The sequence below is a fragment of the Triturus cristatus genome, chromosome 5_2 (assembly GCF_964204655.1).
Source record: "Triturus cristatus chromosome 5_2, aTriCri1.1, whole genome shotgun sequence".
In the NCBI taxonomy this organism is placed as follows: domain Eukaryota; kingdom Metazoa; phylum Chordata; class Amphibia; order Caudata; family Salamandridae; genus Triturus; species Triturus cristatus.
Window position 1 is genome coordinate 330000487 of NC_140588.1, and position 15265 is coordinate 330015751.

Genomic DNA, 15265 nt, shown 5'->3' on the forward strand with positions numbered 1-15265 from the left:
GGTAATGAAAGCAAAGATGATTCCCTCCCTGGCCTATGGTTCGGTGATTGTTCAAGACAAAAAGATTTTTGATACCCTACAAATAAAAGTCTTTAAATCTGTCTTCAGGGTTCCAAAGAATATTGGGCACGCCAATATTAGATTGGAATTTGGTTTGAGAAGACAAACTTTAATCAATCAATCAATCAATCATAGCATTTGTAAAGCGCATTACTTACCTGTGAGGGTCTCAAGGCGCTGGGGGGGTGGGGAAGCTACTACTGCTCGAAAAGCCAGGTCTTGAGGAGTCTTCTGAAGGTCAGCAGGTCTTGCGTCTGCCGTAGGTGGATGGGGAGGGTGTTCCAGGTCTTGGTCTTAATAAGACAATCTGCATTTTTAAAATCGTTATATTCTTTCGTTTGTTCTGACCCAGGCACACTTGCGAACCATTGCTGGCAGGAATGAGGTATGAGCACTCTAAGGGCTTGAGATCTTATTTAACTGAGAGCCTAAACAATTTAAATTCTCAGCCCTTTTAAAATGTAGCTAGAAACAAAACTGTGTTCAGACAGACATTAAATCAATCAGTTAACTTCCTATCGATTCTATTGGATAAGGATGAGTTCACTAAAAAAAGGCATGCCTGGTCAGTTATTAACTCATTCATCAAATTAGAACCACAATCGTATCTCATAACCCATTTAAAATTGTTTACAAGAGACAAATGTATGCTGCTACGACTTGGGAGATACCCCACAAAGGATGGAACTCCCTCATGGGAACAAAATTGGCCCAAAAATAGCTGTAGGTTATGTGGTTTTTATAATGAATCTTTCTTGCATATTGTATCAATTTGTCCTCAACTGTTAGAAGAGACAAAAGCCCTATTAAAATCAATTTTAAAAGAAATCTGGGTGAGAACATGTCGACAAGCAATCACAACTTGTCTCTCTGGGAAATTGGCCCATTTGACTACACAGTTCGTAAAGTTTATTCTCATTGCAGAAACAAAGTTAACCTCAGAGTGTCACCTGACATTAGGGGTATGATGTGATAACTAATAATCGGTTTCTCTCGATAATTCTGTCAGTCCCTAAGATGCTGATTGTCAACTGTAACTCCATAATTTGATCTTGAAGTTGCGCGCATGGCTCTAAACTTGAAATTTTAAGAGGTTTTAATTGTTTGCAGTAATTGGGTAAAATCCCAATCTCAAATTAATTTTTGGTTAGTGTAGGCTCTTTTGTGAGGAAGATGTTATCCTTTTAAATTAATTATATGGAATGTTGTTTGATGTAAGAATGGCTTCATTGAAAAACTGCACAGTGTCACTTTAACTATGGTATTTTAATGTATATGTTTTAAAATAGGGGTAGTGTAGGTAGTTCAGTGGAGAATATTTTATTATTATTTTATATAATGTAGCGTTGTCTTCCGTGTGAAACTCAGAAATGAAACATAATGTATTTGCAATATTATTTTACACCTTACAACATATGTGTCTTTGTTACTGGTAGATAATATAATTGATTGATCAAATCGGTTCAACTATGTGCCCTGCACAATCCAAAGCATTTCTCCTGTTTGTAATGATTTTTATTAATCAACAATAAACTATTTTCTTTCTTTTATGCAAAGTATTGTTTGCCTTGTTCATATCTCTGGGTAGGAGATATATAAACGTATTAGAAAGTATTATATAATAAATACATATTTTTATCAATACCTTACGTGGTTCTTTTTCACTTGATCAATACATATACGATTGTGTTCTGGTAAAACAAGCTATTTTACTTTCCTTCTGGACTAAGCCTGAAGGCTGCTCTCCACAGCTACCACTTTGAGAGCTTTCTATAATTGTCTAAGACCGCCTAACTCACCATAAGGGTTGTCTGGACTGGTGCAGGGTTTCCACATACAAAACTGTACATCATATACCAGGCCATCTTCTCACAAGGGCAAATGAAATCAAGTCACCTGTACAGCACAGCAAGCTTTTTGTCATTGCAGGACAGTATTGCCAGAATGTGGCAAAATCGTGCTGTGAAAAAAAAAGTGTTTGTGTGTTTTGTTGTTTTAAAAAAATGGCAGCAACAAAAGTTTTGCTGTTCTATTAACCTCCCTCTTCTCAGTTTTCAGAAATAGATAGAGTTGTAAGAAAGCATTTTTTTTCCACTGCAGTTACTACAATTTTTATTGTAGCAAGGTGTCTTGCTCTTAGTCTTTTGATCAATTGTTGAACTAAAAGAATAGCGAAAGTAAGTCGGAAAAATAGAAATAGGCGAAAATGCTTTCAAAAATAGTTTTCATAATGGCAGGGTGTTAGACCTGTCAGCCCTTTGGGTGGTCCCTCCTCATCATTATTTATTTTGTCCCACTTTTGCCTCAAACCCTGTTTGAATTTTTCCTTTTTGGGAACCACCAGACTTTTTCGTGTTGCTACAGATTCAGGGAACCATTTTAGCTACCCCTGAAACTTCTGTCTGAGGGCCTGAAGCACAAAATGGTGGCCACCTGTGACATCACCAGCATCCACTGGAACCTACCAGCACCTTCCAGAACATTCCAGGAGCTTCCAGAACCCTGTGACCGTTGGAGGCGGTTTAGAATGTTGGGAGGACAAGAGAGGCAGTTGGCAGTTGGAGCTGGCAGTTGGCACCTGACTGGTGAAGAGAGAGGAGCACAACAGTGAAGGAGGAAGGAGTGAAGCAGCAGGGGTGGAAACTTGTGCCTGGAGTGGGGTCCATAAACCCACCCTTGATACTTGTCCCTACTGATGGATCCCAGCCTGTAGCCCTGTGTGGGAAGAAGACAGAAAAACTCATCCTAAGGACCTGAACAGCAGGAACAGGCCTTAGAAGCAGAAAGCAGCAAGATCCTGACCTGGAAACTGGTTTCCCTGGAGTCCGGCGTCGAGTAGCCTGAAGACCTGGAGCCCGAGGTGGAGAAGCGGCGCTGACTGAAGTAGCAGACGTCGTACCCGGAGCCGCCTGAGGTCGTGAGAGGGCGCCGACGGGGGTCGAGAGGAATACCAGAGGTCGAGGAGGAAGTGAACCGAGGTCGAGCGAGCGGCGTCATCGGAGGAGTGAAGTCCGCCCTCCGGAGTCGTCGGAGACCGAGGTAGAGGAGCACCGGAGGTCGGGAGTGAGGATCGCACTCCGGAGTCGCCCGGAACCTGTGAGGAGGAGCACCGGAGGTCGGGGGTGAGGATCGCACCCCGGAGTCGCCGGAAGTTGACATCGAGGCCAGGCCGGCCGACGTCATCGGAGTCGAGAGCGCCATCGGACCGGAGCCGCCCGAAGTCGACATCGTGAAGAGACTGCCTGACGCCGTCGAATCGGAGGTAGAGATCGAACCGAGGCCGCCGACATCGGACCGGAACCGCCTACCGGCGTCGTCAAAGAACTGACATTGTGCCGAGGCCGCCGAGACCGAACCGGAACCGCCTCACGGCGTCGACACGACTCCAGCGGCGTCGGAACATCAGAAAAAGGGCAGTAAGTGGAGTAGAGGGCGCCTAAGGCCCTGTGGAGACCTGAGAGACTACTCTAAGGGGCTAGGGAGGTGCTGAAACCCACCTGACTGTGCCTGGGGTGAACTGGGACTAACCTAGAGAGGTTGTGTGGAGAAGGAAAGCCAGGGCATTGGTATTCCCCCCTTTTGATCTACCTCAGTTTAGGCCTCAGCCTTGTCCCAGCCAGGGAGTAGCCTCCCCCCTCAAGCCTTCCACAACCCTACAAGCTGTGCCTGGGCCAAATCAGCCCTTAAGAAGTGAAGTGTCATCTGATTATATGAGGGGTGCTGTATACTTTTAATTATTTATTGGGGATACTGTATTTATTGAGTTTTTATCTATTTATTGCTGCACTATATTTATAGGTCCACAGGACTTGTTGGTGTACAATATTTATTGATACAGTATTTATTGCCTCAAAGTATTTAATTGTCTGTATATATTGCCCTTGTATTTATGCCCTGTTATTTATGATCACCCCTATTTATTTCATCAAACAGCCAATATTTATTTGACCTGCAGTATTTAAAATTTGTATATTGTGATTGACCTATTTATTTTTCCAATCAGCAACTAAAAAAAAAAGATAAAGAAAGAATATTTTCATAATTTTTACGGTGTAGAGTCGTTTTTGGAACGGATGCACGCATGGTTATTGTATGGGTATATTGTATGCTTAGCACTGTGCCTGTTTCCTGACCACTCGAGCCAAGCTACCCCATTGTGTTGGGAAGGTCCACCACCACCCTGCGGAGTGGGAGTGGGGCTGTTTCCAACATAAATTGGTGTTCAGTGGTGGGATAGAGCTGTGCCTACATATACTCAACAATAACTGTGGGTAGTCCATAGGCCTACACCGGGAGTTTTCTCACAGCGGCCTTCCAAATTGTGGGTTTTTGTTTTTTTCAAATTTACTCTGGTGGTGGGAGGAGGTATTACTAAAGGTACCCCCCTGCATTGTTACTGCACAAAACCTGTCCTCTAACCTGAGTGGGCAAGATGGAGTTCGTACTGGAAGATTTAGAAACGTACACTGTGGCCCAACTCAGGGAGTTTTGCCAGCGGGAGGGGGTGTACTGTCCCCCAGGAGCAAAGAAGGGTGCACTCCAAACCAGCTTAAGGGCTTGGGGGGAGGCACGCCGAGAAAGCAAGGCTGAGGAGGAAGACAGGGGTGGAGAGCCTAACCCCGAGGGGGCTGAGATGTACCAACCTGAGGTGGGGAACCTGTCAGCAGGGCCCAGGACACTTTCTAGGAAGGGCAGCACTGTCTCTAGCGGGGGCTTATCCAGCGTGGAGTTAGCAGATCGGAGAGAGAAAAGACAGCTCACATGGGATTTAGCAAAGCTGGAGAAGGAGAAGGAGGAACAGAGGTTGGCTCATGAGACGGAGAAAGAGAGGATGGCTCATGAGATAAGACTGAAAGAGATAGAGCTTCAGATCCTAAGAATAGGGGCACAACCTGTTCCTAATGGTGGCAGCCAAAACCAAGAGGTCACCAGGGAATCCAAACCTTACCTGCCAAAGGACATAGTAGCTAGCTATGGGGCGGGTGACGACATCGCCAAGTGGCTAGCCGCCTATGAGGTCTCGTTGAGGGCCCATGGGGTTCCAGTGAAGTACTGGGGAGGGGGATTGTATAAGTACATGCCTCCAGCTGGTAGGGATGCTTTATTGGCCCTCGAAGAGGATGAGCAGACCCACTACCCCACCATGAAACTGGCGCTCATCAGAAAGTTTGGACTAACACCTGAAAAGTACAGACAGAAGTTCAGGGGTAGTCACAAGCTGGGCACACAGAATTGGGTGGACTTCCTGGACTATGCAAAGAAGGCACTGGAAGGTTGGATTCAGGGCAGTGAAGTAAGGAACTACGAGGAGCTGTTTGACCTAGTACTGAAGGAACACCTACTCGAGAAATGTTTCCCTGAACTGCGGCAACACCTGGTGGATAGCAAGCTGACCAGCCCCCGGAAGCTTGCTGAGGAGGCGGACATTTGGGCTAGTACCCGGGTGTCCACAAGGGGGACTGGAGGGGATACTCAAAAGGCCGGACAGGGCGCCCCCCAGAAGAAAGAAGGAGGGGAAAAGAAAAAGGAGTTCTCCAAAGGCCCCCAAAATAACTTCCAAGGGAAGGGAACAGGATTCACCTCTAAGGCTAACCCACCCAGAAACCCTAATCCTGGCCAGAGTCAGCAGCCAAGGGTTGTCCATTGCTACGAGTGCGGTGGCGTTGGACACTATAAAGGAGATCCGAAGTGTCAGAAACGATCACCCCCTCCCACTGGAGGAAAGCCCCCCGGAGTAGCTAGTGTAGTGCTCGGGGAGGAGATGCCCTTAACTAAGGGAAGGGAGTGGGCGGGTGTCACTTTAGTGTCCCTGGGAGAACGGGAGATGGTTCCTAAGATCCAGGTACCCGCAAATACCGCAAAGTATGGGCAGTGGATCACCATCAACGGCCAAAGAGGGGAGGCTCTGAGAGACACAGGAGCCAGTATGACTATGGTGCGTAGCCAGCTGGTGTCTCCAGAGCAGGTAGTTCCCGATGTACTCCACCCAGCCGCGATGGCTGACGGCAGAACAGGTCACTATCCAGTGGCCGAGGTTCCCTTTGAATGGGGGGGGGTTGCAGGTTCACTTCGAGTTGCCGTAAGCCCTGCCGTGCCAGTCGATTGTCTGCTGGGCAATGACATGGAGCACAACGCTTGGAAGGAGGTGGAATACCGGACTCACACCGAGATGCTGGGTACACCTGACTGGGCCTGTGTTAGCACAAGGTCCGTGACTACCCGAAGAGGGAGTTCATTTCGGCTGGAGCCTGGAACAAAGGCCCAGCCAGCTGCCAGTCAAGGGAAGAACCGAGGACAGGAGGAGCCTGCCTCGGCGTCTCCACCCCGTAGGACGGATAGGCCACCGGAGGTGGTGGACCAGGAGTCTGCGGAGGGGGACGTTACCAACCTGGAGGACCTACCCATCCCGGCCGAGTGGCACGTGGAGGGAGGCCCGTCCAGGGAGGAATTCTGCCAGGGCCAGAGGGAGTGCCCTACCCTTGAGGGGCTGAGGCGACAGGCCGAAGCCCAGGCCGCAGGGAACGTTGAAGGGAACTACAGTGTTTACTGGGAGGATGGCCTCCTCTACAGTGAACCCAAGGCACCCCTACATGGATCGTCACGAGCCTTGGTAGTTCCTCAACGTTATCGAGCCTTCCTTTTAGAGTTGGCTCACGAGATCCCCTTGGCAGGACACCTGGGGCAAGACAAGACCTTCGCCCGTCTTGTCCCACACTTTTATTGGCCTCAGATGAAAGTGTCGTCCGATACCTACTGCCGGACATGTGTGTCTTGCCAAGCCAGTGGGAAAACAGGGGTGAAGCTGAAAGCTCCCCTGGAACCACTTCCTGTCGTTAGCACCCCCTTTGAAAGGGTGGGCATCGACATTGTGGGTCCGTTAGATCCACCAACATCAGCTGGTCACAGGTTTATCCTAGTCCTGGTGGATCATGCCACACGGTACCCAGAGGCAATACCTCTGAGGACCATAACAGCACCTGTTGTGGCTAGGGCCCTGATGGGAATCTTTACCCGAGTGGGTTTTCCCAAGGAAGTTGTGTCCGACAGGGGGACCAACTTCATGTCAGCGTATATGCGGGCAATGTGGAAGGAGTGTGGAGTGACCTACCGGTTCACCACTCCTTACCACCCCCAGACCAATGGTCTGGTGGAGAGGTTTAACAAAACCTTGAAAGGCATGATCAGAAGTCTGCCTGAAAGCCTGCGGAGGAAATGGGACGTCCTCCTACCCTGTTTACTTTTCTCCTACAGGGAAGTGCCACAGAAGGGAGTGGGCTTCAGCCCCTTCGAGCTTCTGTATGGGCACCCTGTACGTGGACCTCTTAACCTGGTGAGAGACGGATGGGAAAGAACTCCCAGGAAGCTCCCCCAGGATGTGGTGAGCTACATGCTGGCCTTCCGGAGCCAAATGGCTAAGTTGTGGAAGCAAGCTTCTGACAACCTGGAAGCCAGCCAAGCAGTGATGAAGGCGTGGTATGACCACAACGCTCACCCGGTGGAGTTGGAGCCTGGCCAGAAGGTGTGGGTGATCGAACCCGGAGAGCTTAGTGCCCTCCAGGATCGCTGGTCAGGACCCTTTGAGGTGTTGGAGAAGAAGGGTAAGGCTACCTACTTGGTGGACCTGAAGACCCCTCGTCAGCCCCTGCGGGTGCTGCATGCCAACCGCCTCAAACCCCACCACGAGAGGCCCGAAGTCATCTTGATGATGGTGACTGACGGAGGAGAGGACGTGGAAAGCGAGCCTCTCCCTGATCTGTTTGCGTCTCAAGAGAAGGATGGGTCGGTGGAGGGAGTGATTCTCTCCCCATCTCTAACTCCTGAACAGCAGGAGGACTGTCGCCAGGTCCTGGGGCAGTACTCTTCGTTGTTCTCCCTTGTCCCGGGTAGGACTCACCTGTGCGTCCATGACGTGGACACAGGAGACAGCCCACCTGTGAAGTCCAAGATCTACCGGATGTCAGACAAGGTGAAGGCTAGCATTCATAGTGAAGTCACTAAGATGCTGGAGCTAGGAGTGATTGAACCTTCTAGCAGCCCCTGGTCTAGTCCGGTGGTGTTAGTACCGAAAGCTGCACCACCGGGTGCCCAACCAGAACTGAGGTTCTGTGTGGACTACCGGGGACTGAATTCAGTGACAAAGACTGATGCACATCCGATCCCTAGGGCGGATGAATTGATTGACCGGCTGGGAGCTGCCCAATATCTAAGTACCTTTGACCTTACTTCTGGGTACTGGCAGATCTCTTTGACTGATGGAGCAAGGGAAAGGTCAGCCTTCTCCACGCCCAATGGCCACTACCAGTTCTGTGTGATGCCCTTTGGGCTCAAGAACGCACCTGCCACGTTTCAGCGCCTGGTAAACCAGATCCTCACCGGAATGGAGAGTTTCTCTGCTGCTTATCTGGATGACATAGCCGTCTTCAGTAACAGCTGGGAGGATCACTTGCGTCACCTGCAAGCTGTTCTCCAGGCCCTGAGACAAGCTGGATTGACGATCAAGGCCAGCAAGTGCCAGATCGGGCAGGGGTCGGTAGTGTACCTTGGACACTTGGTGGGTAGGGGAACGGTGCAACCCCTCCAGGCGAAGATCGAGGCCATCATGGCCTGGGAACCCCCCAAGACACAGACTGAGGTCCGAGCATTTTTGGGCCTCACGGGATACTATCGCCGCTTCGTGAAGGGGTACGGTACCATCGTAGCCCCTCTCACGGAGCTCACGTCCAAGAAACAACCTCGACGGGTAGTCTGGACGGAGGCTTGTCAGCAAGCCTTTGAGAAATTGAAGAAAGCCATGTGCGAGGCCCCGGTCTTAAGGGCCCCAGACTTTTCCAAGAAGTTCATTGTCCAGACAGATGCATCAGAACATGGCATTGGGGCAGTGTTATCGCAACTCAACGAAGAGGGTCTGGATCAACCCGTGGTCTTCCTATCCCGGAGACTACTTCCCAGGGAACAGAAGTGGAGTGCAATAGAGCGCGAAGCCTTTGCAGTGGTATGGGCTCTGAAGAAGTTGCGGCCATACCTGTTTGGATCGCACTTCCTCGTTCAGACCGACCACAGACCCCTTCGTTGGCTGATGCAAATGAAGGGGGAGAATCCCAAGTTGTTGAGGTGGTCTATTTCCCTACAGGGGATGGACTTTCAGGTGGAACATCGGCCTGGAGTGGACCACGCCAATGCAGACGGTCTCTCAAGGTATTTCCGCCTTAGTGATGAGAACTCCCAAGGGGTTGGGTAGCTCTCCCCACTTTCAGCTGGGGGGGACGCGTGTTAGACCTGTCAGCCCTTTGGGTGGTCCCTCCTCATCATTATTTATTTTGTCCCACTTTTGCCTCAAACCCTGTTTGAATTTTTCCTTTTTGGGAACCACCAGACTTTTTCGTGTTGCTACAGATTCAGGGAACCATTTTAGCTACCCCTGAAACTTCTGTCTGAGGGCCTGAAGCACAAAATGGTGGCCACCTGTGACATCACCAGCATCCACTGGAACCTACCAGCACCTTCCAGAACATTCCAGGAGCTTCCAGAACCCTGTGACCGTTGGAGGCGGTTTAGAATGTTGGGAGGACAAGAGAGGCAGTTGGCAGTTGGAGCTGGCAGTTGGCACCTGACTGGTGAAGAGAGAGGAGCACAACAGTGAAGGAGGAAGGAGTGAAGCAGCAGGGGTGGAAACTTGTGCCTGGAGTGGGGTCCATAAACCCACCCTTGATACTTGTCCCTACTGATGGATCCCAGCCTGTAGCCCTGTGTGGGAAGAAGACAGAAAAACTCATCCTAAGGACCTGAACAGCAGGAACAGGCCTTAGAAGCAGAAAGCAGCAAGATCCTGACCTGGAAACTGGTTTCCCTGGAGTCCGGCGTCGAGTAGCCTGAAGACCTGGAGCCCGAGGTGGAGAAGCGGCGCTGACTGAAGTAGCAGACGTCGTACCCGGAGCCGCCTGAGGTCGTGAGAGGGCGCCGACGGGGGTCGAGAGGAATACCAGAGGTCGAGGAGGAAGTGAACCGAGGTCGAGCGAGCGGCGTCATCGGAGGAGTGAAGTCCGCCCTCCGGAGTCGTCGGAGACCGAGGTAGAGGAGCACCGGAGGTCGGGAGTGAGGATCGCACTCCGGAGTCGCCCGGAACCTGTGAGGAGGAGCACCGGAGGTCGGGGGTGAGGATCGCACCCCGGAGTCGCCGGAAGTTGACATCGAGGCCAGGCCGGCCGACGTCATCGGAGTCGAGAGCGCCATCGGACCGGAGCCGCCCGAAGTCGACATCGTGAAGAGACTGCCTGACGCCGTCGAATCGGAGGTAGAGATCGAACCGAGGCCGCCGACATCGGACCGGAACCGCCTACCGGCGTCGTCAAAGAACTGACATTGTGCCGAGGCCGCCGAGACCGAACCGGAACCGCCTCACGGCGTCGACACGACTCCAGCGGCGTCGGAACATCAGAAAAAGGGCAGTAAGTGGAGTAGAGGGCGCCTAAGGCCCTGTGGAGACCTGAGAGACTACTCTAAGGGGCTAGGGAGGTGCTGAAACCCACCTGACTGTGCCTGGGGTGAACTGGGACTAACCTAGAGAGGTTGTGTGGAGAAGGAAAGCCAGGGCATTGGTATTCCCCCCTTTTGATCTACCTCAGTTTAGGCCTCAGCCTTGTCCCAGCCAGGGAGTAGCCTCCCCCCTCAAGCCTTCCACAACCCTACAAGCTGTGCCTGGGCCAAATCAGCCCTTAAGAAGTGAAGTGTCATCTGATTATATGAGGGGTGCTGTATACTTTTAATTATTTATTGGGGATACTGTATTTATTGAGTTTTTATCTATTTATTGCTGCACTATATTTATAGGTCCACAGGACTTGTTGGTGTACAATATTTATTGATACAGTATTTATTGCCTCAAAGTATTTAATTGTCTGTATATATTGCCCTTGTATTTATGCCCTGTTATTTATGATCACCCCTATTTATTTCATCAAACAGCCAATATTTATTTGACCTGCAGTATTTAAAATTTGTATATTGTGATTGACCTATTTATTTTTCCAATCAGCAACTAAAAAAAAAAGATAAAGAAAGAATATTTTCATAATTTTTACGGTGTAGAGTCGTTTTTGGAACGGATGCACGCATGGTTATTGTATGGGTATATTGTATGCTTAGCACTGTGCCTGTTTCCTGACCACTCGAGCCAAGCTACCCCATTGTGTTGGGAAGGTCCACCACCACCCTGCGGAGTGGGAGTGGGGCTGTTTCCAACACAGGGCATTCTGGGTAAAATAAAATAGTGTGATCAATGTAAGTCAACCCACCTTAAACTTTCCCAGGTGTCTAGCTTTCAGAAATATCTGTGGTTGGTAAGTTTCCCTGGGTGCTGGCTGACCCAAAACCTGAATACTGCATCCCTTCCCCATGAAAACAGAGAGATTTTTTTTTTTTTTATAGAAATAGTTTTGAAAATGGCAAGACATTCTGGGTAAAAAACATGTAATGGGTTCCACGCAAGCCATAGCACCCTTGACTTTCCCAGGTATCTAGTTTTCGAGAATTGTCTAGTTATGGTTTGGCAGAAAGGTGGATGCTCTATATGCAACATTTAGGGTGCCAAAGACTATAATGCACTTGCAATGCAGTGGATGGAACATTTGCCACATTTTGACACAGTGCCCTGTCCAGCAAATTTGATTTAGCAGAAATATAATGACTTGCATATATATCTACTAAGAAAATAGTTATGGTTTGTGCTAATACTTTGAGTGGAAACTATTCCCAAGATTTTTCATTTCAGATAGAACAATTTCAAAGGTAACATAGGAAATTCAAATAATGGGCCATGGAAGATATGTATTCATAAATGTCCATTTAAAAGTCAGTTATTAACTCTTGAACTGACTGTTTGACTTTAGTCAATTTCCCATAATTTCTGCTTTTGTGTGGTAAGAAGTGAAGCAAGTCGTAAGCTACAGGCCTGGCTTAGTTATGCACTGGGGTAGAGTAGTACCGAGTCTCCTGCCTCCTTCCATGCCAAGTACAAACTGCATTTTCAACATTTTCAATATGGTTGATACTTCTGTGCTGTAGGAATGTATTAAGAAAATGGTTGATCCTTCAGCCTTGCAACATCCTCCAAAATAGATGAAGTGGGAGCAGCTGCTTCTAGTGAGACTGATGATAATAGCCAACTGAAATACAAGGAAGGGCATCAGTTTCCCACGGTACAACCTATATGATTGAAGCCAACATATGGATTGTACTCTGCCAAATGGATCTGGTAGATCGCCAACTTCTTGTATCAAGTGCAAGTTTTACAAGTTGCAGAGTATGGTTGATGCAACTTGTCACATTTATCAGCTCCACTCCTGTTCTTGTTATAGTCAAGTATATATTTTGGGCTTATGTACTTTTGCAAATTGACCCCAACATGTAATAGGAGAAGTGGGTTTATCAGTTTATCATGTAGTGAGCACATGTACTTCCTGTCTGCAATAGAATGTATGGCAAGCAGTTCCCTGCAACCCAAGGCACTAGGGGCCTCATGTAGGTAGCCAAATACCGGTCGGTAACGGCCGATTTTCGGTAATTATACCGTTACCGACCGGTATTTTGGCTATTGGTATGTAGGGGGACAAGTTTTGGCTTCGGAATTTACCGAATCGGTAAAATTACCGAATCGGTAATAATACCGAATCGGTAATGTTACCGAATCGGTAACTTTTCCGAATCGGTAATTTTACCGATTCGGTAAATTCCGAAACCAAAATCGAGATGTAGGGGGAGTGTGTGGGTGTGTTTAAGAGTCGGTATTTACCACCAACTTATAGTTGGTGGTAAATAATTAATGTATGTGTTTAAGCATTTTTACGCGCGTAGCAGTGTGCAATGTGGCATACATACATGCCCTTAGGGCATGTATGTGTGCCACATGTGCACACATGGCCGAATCAGGGGTGCAACAGGGTGTCAATGTGACACCCTGCCACCCTTTCATGTGTTCCCCCCATTACCGAATCGGTATTTACCGATTCGGTAATGAGGCATACCTTCCCATCAATGGGAAGGTATGCCTCATTACCGAATCGGTAAATACCGATTCGGTAATTACCGAATTGTAACGAATCGGTAAAAAATACAGACTCATTACCTACATACGAGTTACCACTTCTAAAATACCGATTCGGTATCGTTCGGTATTTTAGAAGTGGTAACTGGTATGCTACCTACATGAGGCCCTAAGTCATTTGCAGCTTTTTAGAAACAAACTGTGAGAAGTTGGCCTGGTATATGCTGTCCACTAGTTAAAGTGAGCACCTTGCACCAGTCCAAACAACCCTTATGGTAATTGAAGAGGCCAAAGATAATCTTAGGAAGCTATCCAAGTGGTAGCCGTGGAGCGCAGCCTTCAGGCTTAGCCTTGAAGGAATGTTAAGCAGCTTGGCAGCTTGTTTTACCAGAATGAAACCGAATAGTATTGGTTAAAAGAAAGGAGAAACACACAGTAGTTATAAGAATAAATATTTATTATTATAACATGCCTTAAATACCTCACAGTGTCTGCTACATGCAGATAATCACAAAGCACACAATACTGTAGCACAGAAACAATAGTAAATAACACTAATACACGGTGGGCTCCAGGGGAAGACCAGACCATATACTAAACTAGTGGTATAAGAACCACGACTTGAGTCAAGACAGTGTCTAGAGGATGTAGAATCGCTGGGACCCCAAGGAACTATCCAAGGTGAGTAAGTAGGGATCCCACGGTAGACGGGTGCAGTGTGGTAACACGACAGCGTGCGCCTTAAATTTCTATAGGAGTGTCGCGGTTGAAGTTTTAAAGTTTAAGGACCCTTCCCAATGGACGTAGAATAAACCAAGTGGAAGTTAGGAGGTTGGAGAGCCACCCCACCCATGGATACCATAGTACCAGCGTTACCTATCCCAGGGAAGCCGGGTGCATAGGTCTGAAGTGGTGTTGGAAACCGCCGTCGATCTCTATGGAGAACTTTGAAAAAGAGCTACTGCCGGGAAGGAGAAAAGTGTCAGATGGAATCCAAAGGTGGATTCTTGGTGAAGAGTACATGAAAGCAGAGGGGACAGAGTCTGGGTCACTCAGGAGTGACTAGGGGTTCGGTAGACGAATTCCCACCGATGTTGGGTGCTTCAGGTGCGTTGAGGCGGTTCTTGACTCTGCAGCCACAGGGACCAGGATATATTGAGGATGACCAGGAGCTGGATGCGAGCACTCCCATGAAGGATGTCTAGTGCTGAGGGGTAGGGGTCCGGCTGGAGCATCAACAAGCCTTGGCAACAGCAACCTACAAAGAAGGTCAAGAAAGGTTACGGTTCGGACCAGCAATGTCCAGGAGATTCACCAAATGCAGGCGAGTCAGGGCAGGCCTGGAGCCAAAAAGGGGAGCCCAAGAAAATCAGTGTTGACCCCCAAGAAGTCCCACAGGCCAGAGGCACAGGAGTTGTGAGGGGACCTCATGCAGTTTCACAAAGCAGCAGCCCACAGAGCACTCGGTGTAAGGAGGCCAGAGTTCTTTGTAAGAAATGGTGACAGTGGGTGGGGCTACTTGGAGCCCAGTGCACTTGTTCGGTAATTGCCAACAAGCATATGCACTAGCAAATGAATGCAGTGTACAGGGGTACAGGTATTGCAGCCCCCATGAGGTATTCTGACTTCAAATTTGGTGAGAGGGCAGCTCAGACCTCGAGAGACTTGCAAACCCACATCCTGCTTTGCTGAAGCCTTTGGAGTCCATAGGAGCTCAGGAACAGCCAACCAGTCAGTCATGATGTGGTGCCTGCGGTTTCAGGGGAGTGACTCCTTCCCTCCAAGGGAGATGTCTTAGGTTGTCCTTGATGCTCCACAGGTCCTGCATGGAGCCTTTATGGTGAATAGGTACAGACAATGCTTTGGACGGAGTGGGAGATGAAGTCGGGCCAAAGCGAAGTCCAGCGTAGTCCAGAGTGTCCAGATGGTCGAAGTTCAGTGGTTTCTGGTTCATAATAGTGTCCACCTTGAATCTAGGGTCCTACAGCCAGGTAAGCCATTTTGTACCCATGGGAGAGGGTTGGACAGATTCAGGGGACCCTCCCAGGTGAGGGTCTGGACAGTGGGGAGGTTACTCCCATGTCCTTTTTCCAGTGTCGCCGCAGGAGCCAACAGCTCCCAGGACTGGTTTGAACTGGACTATTCACAGGAACACCAAATGTGCCC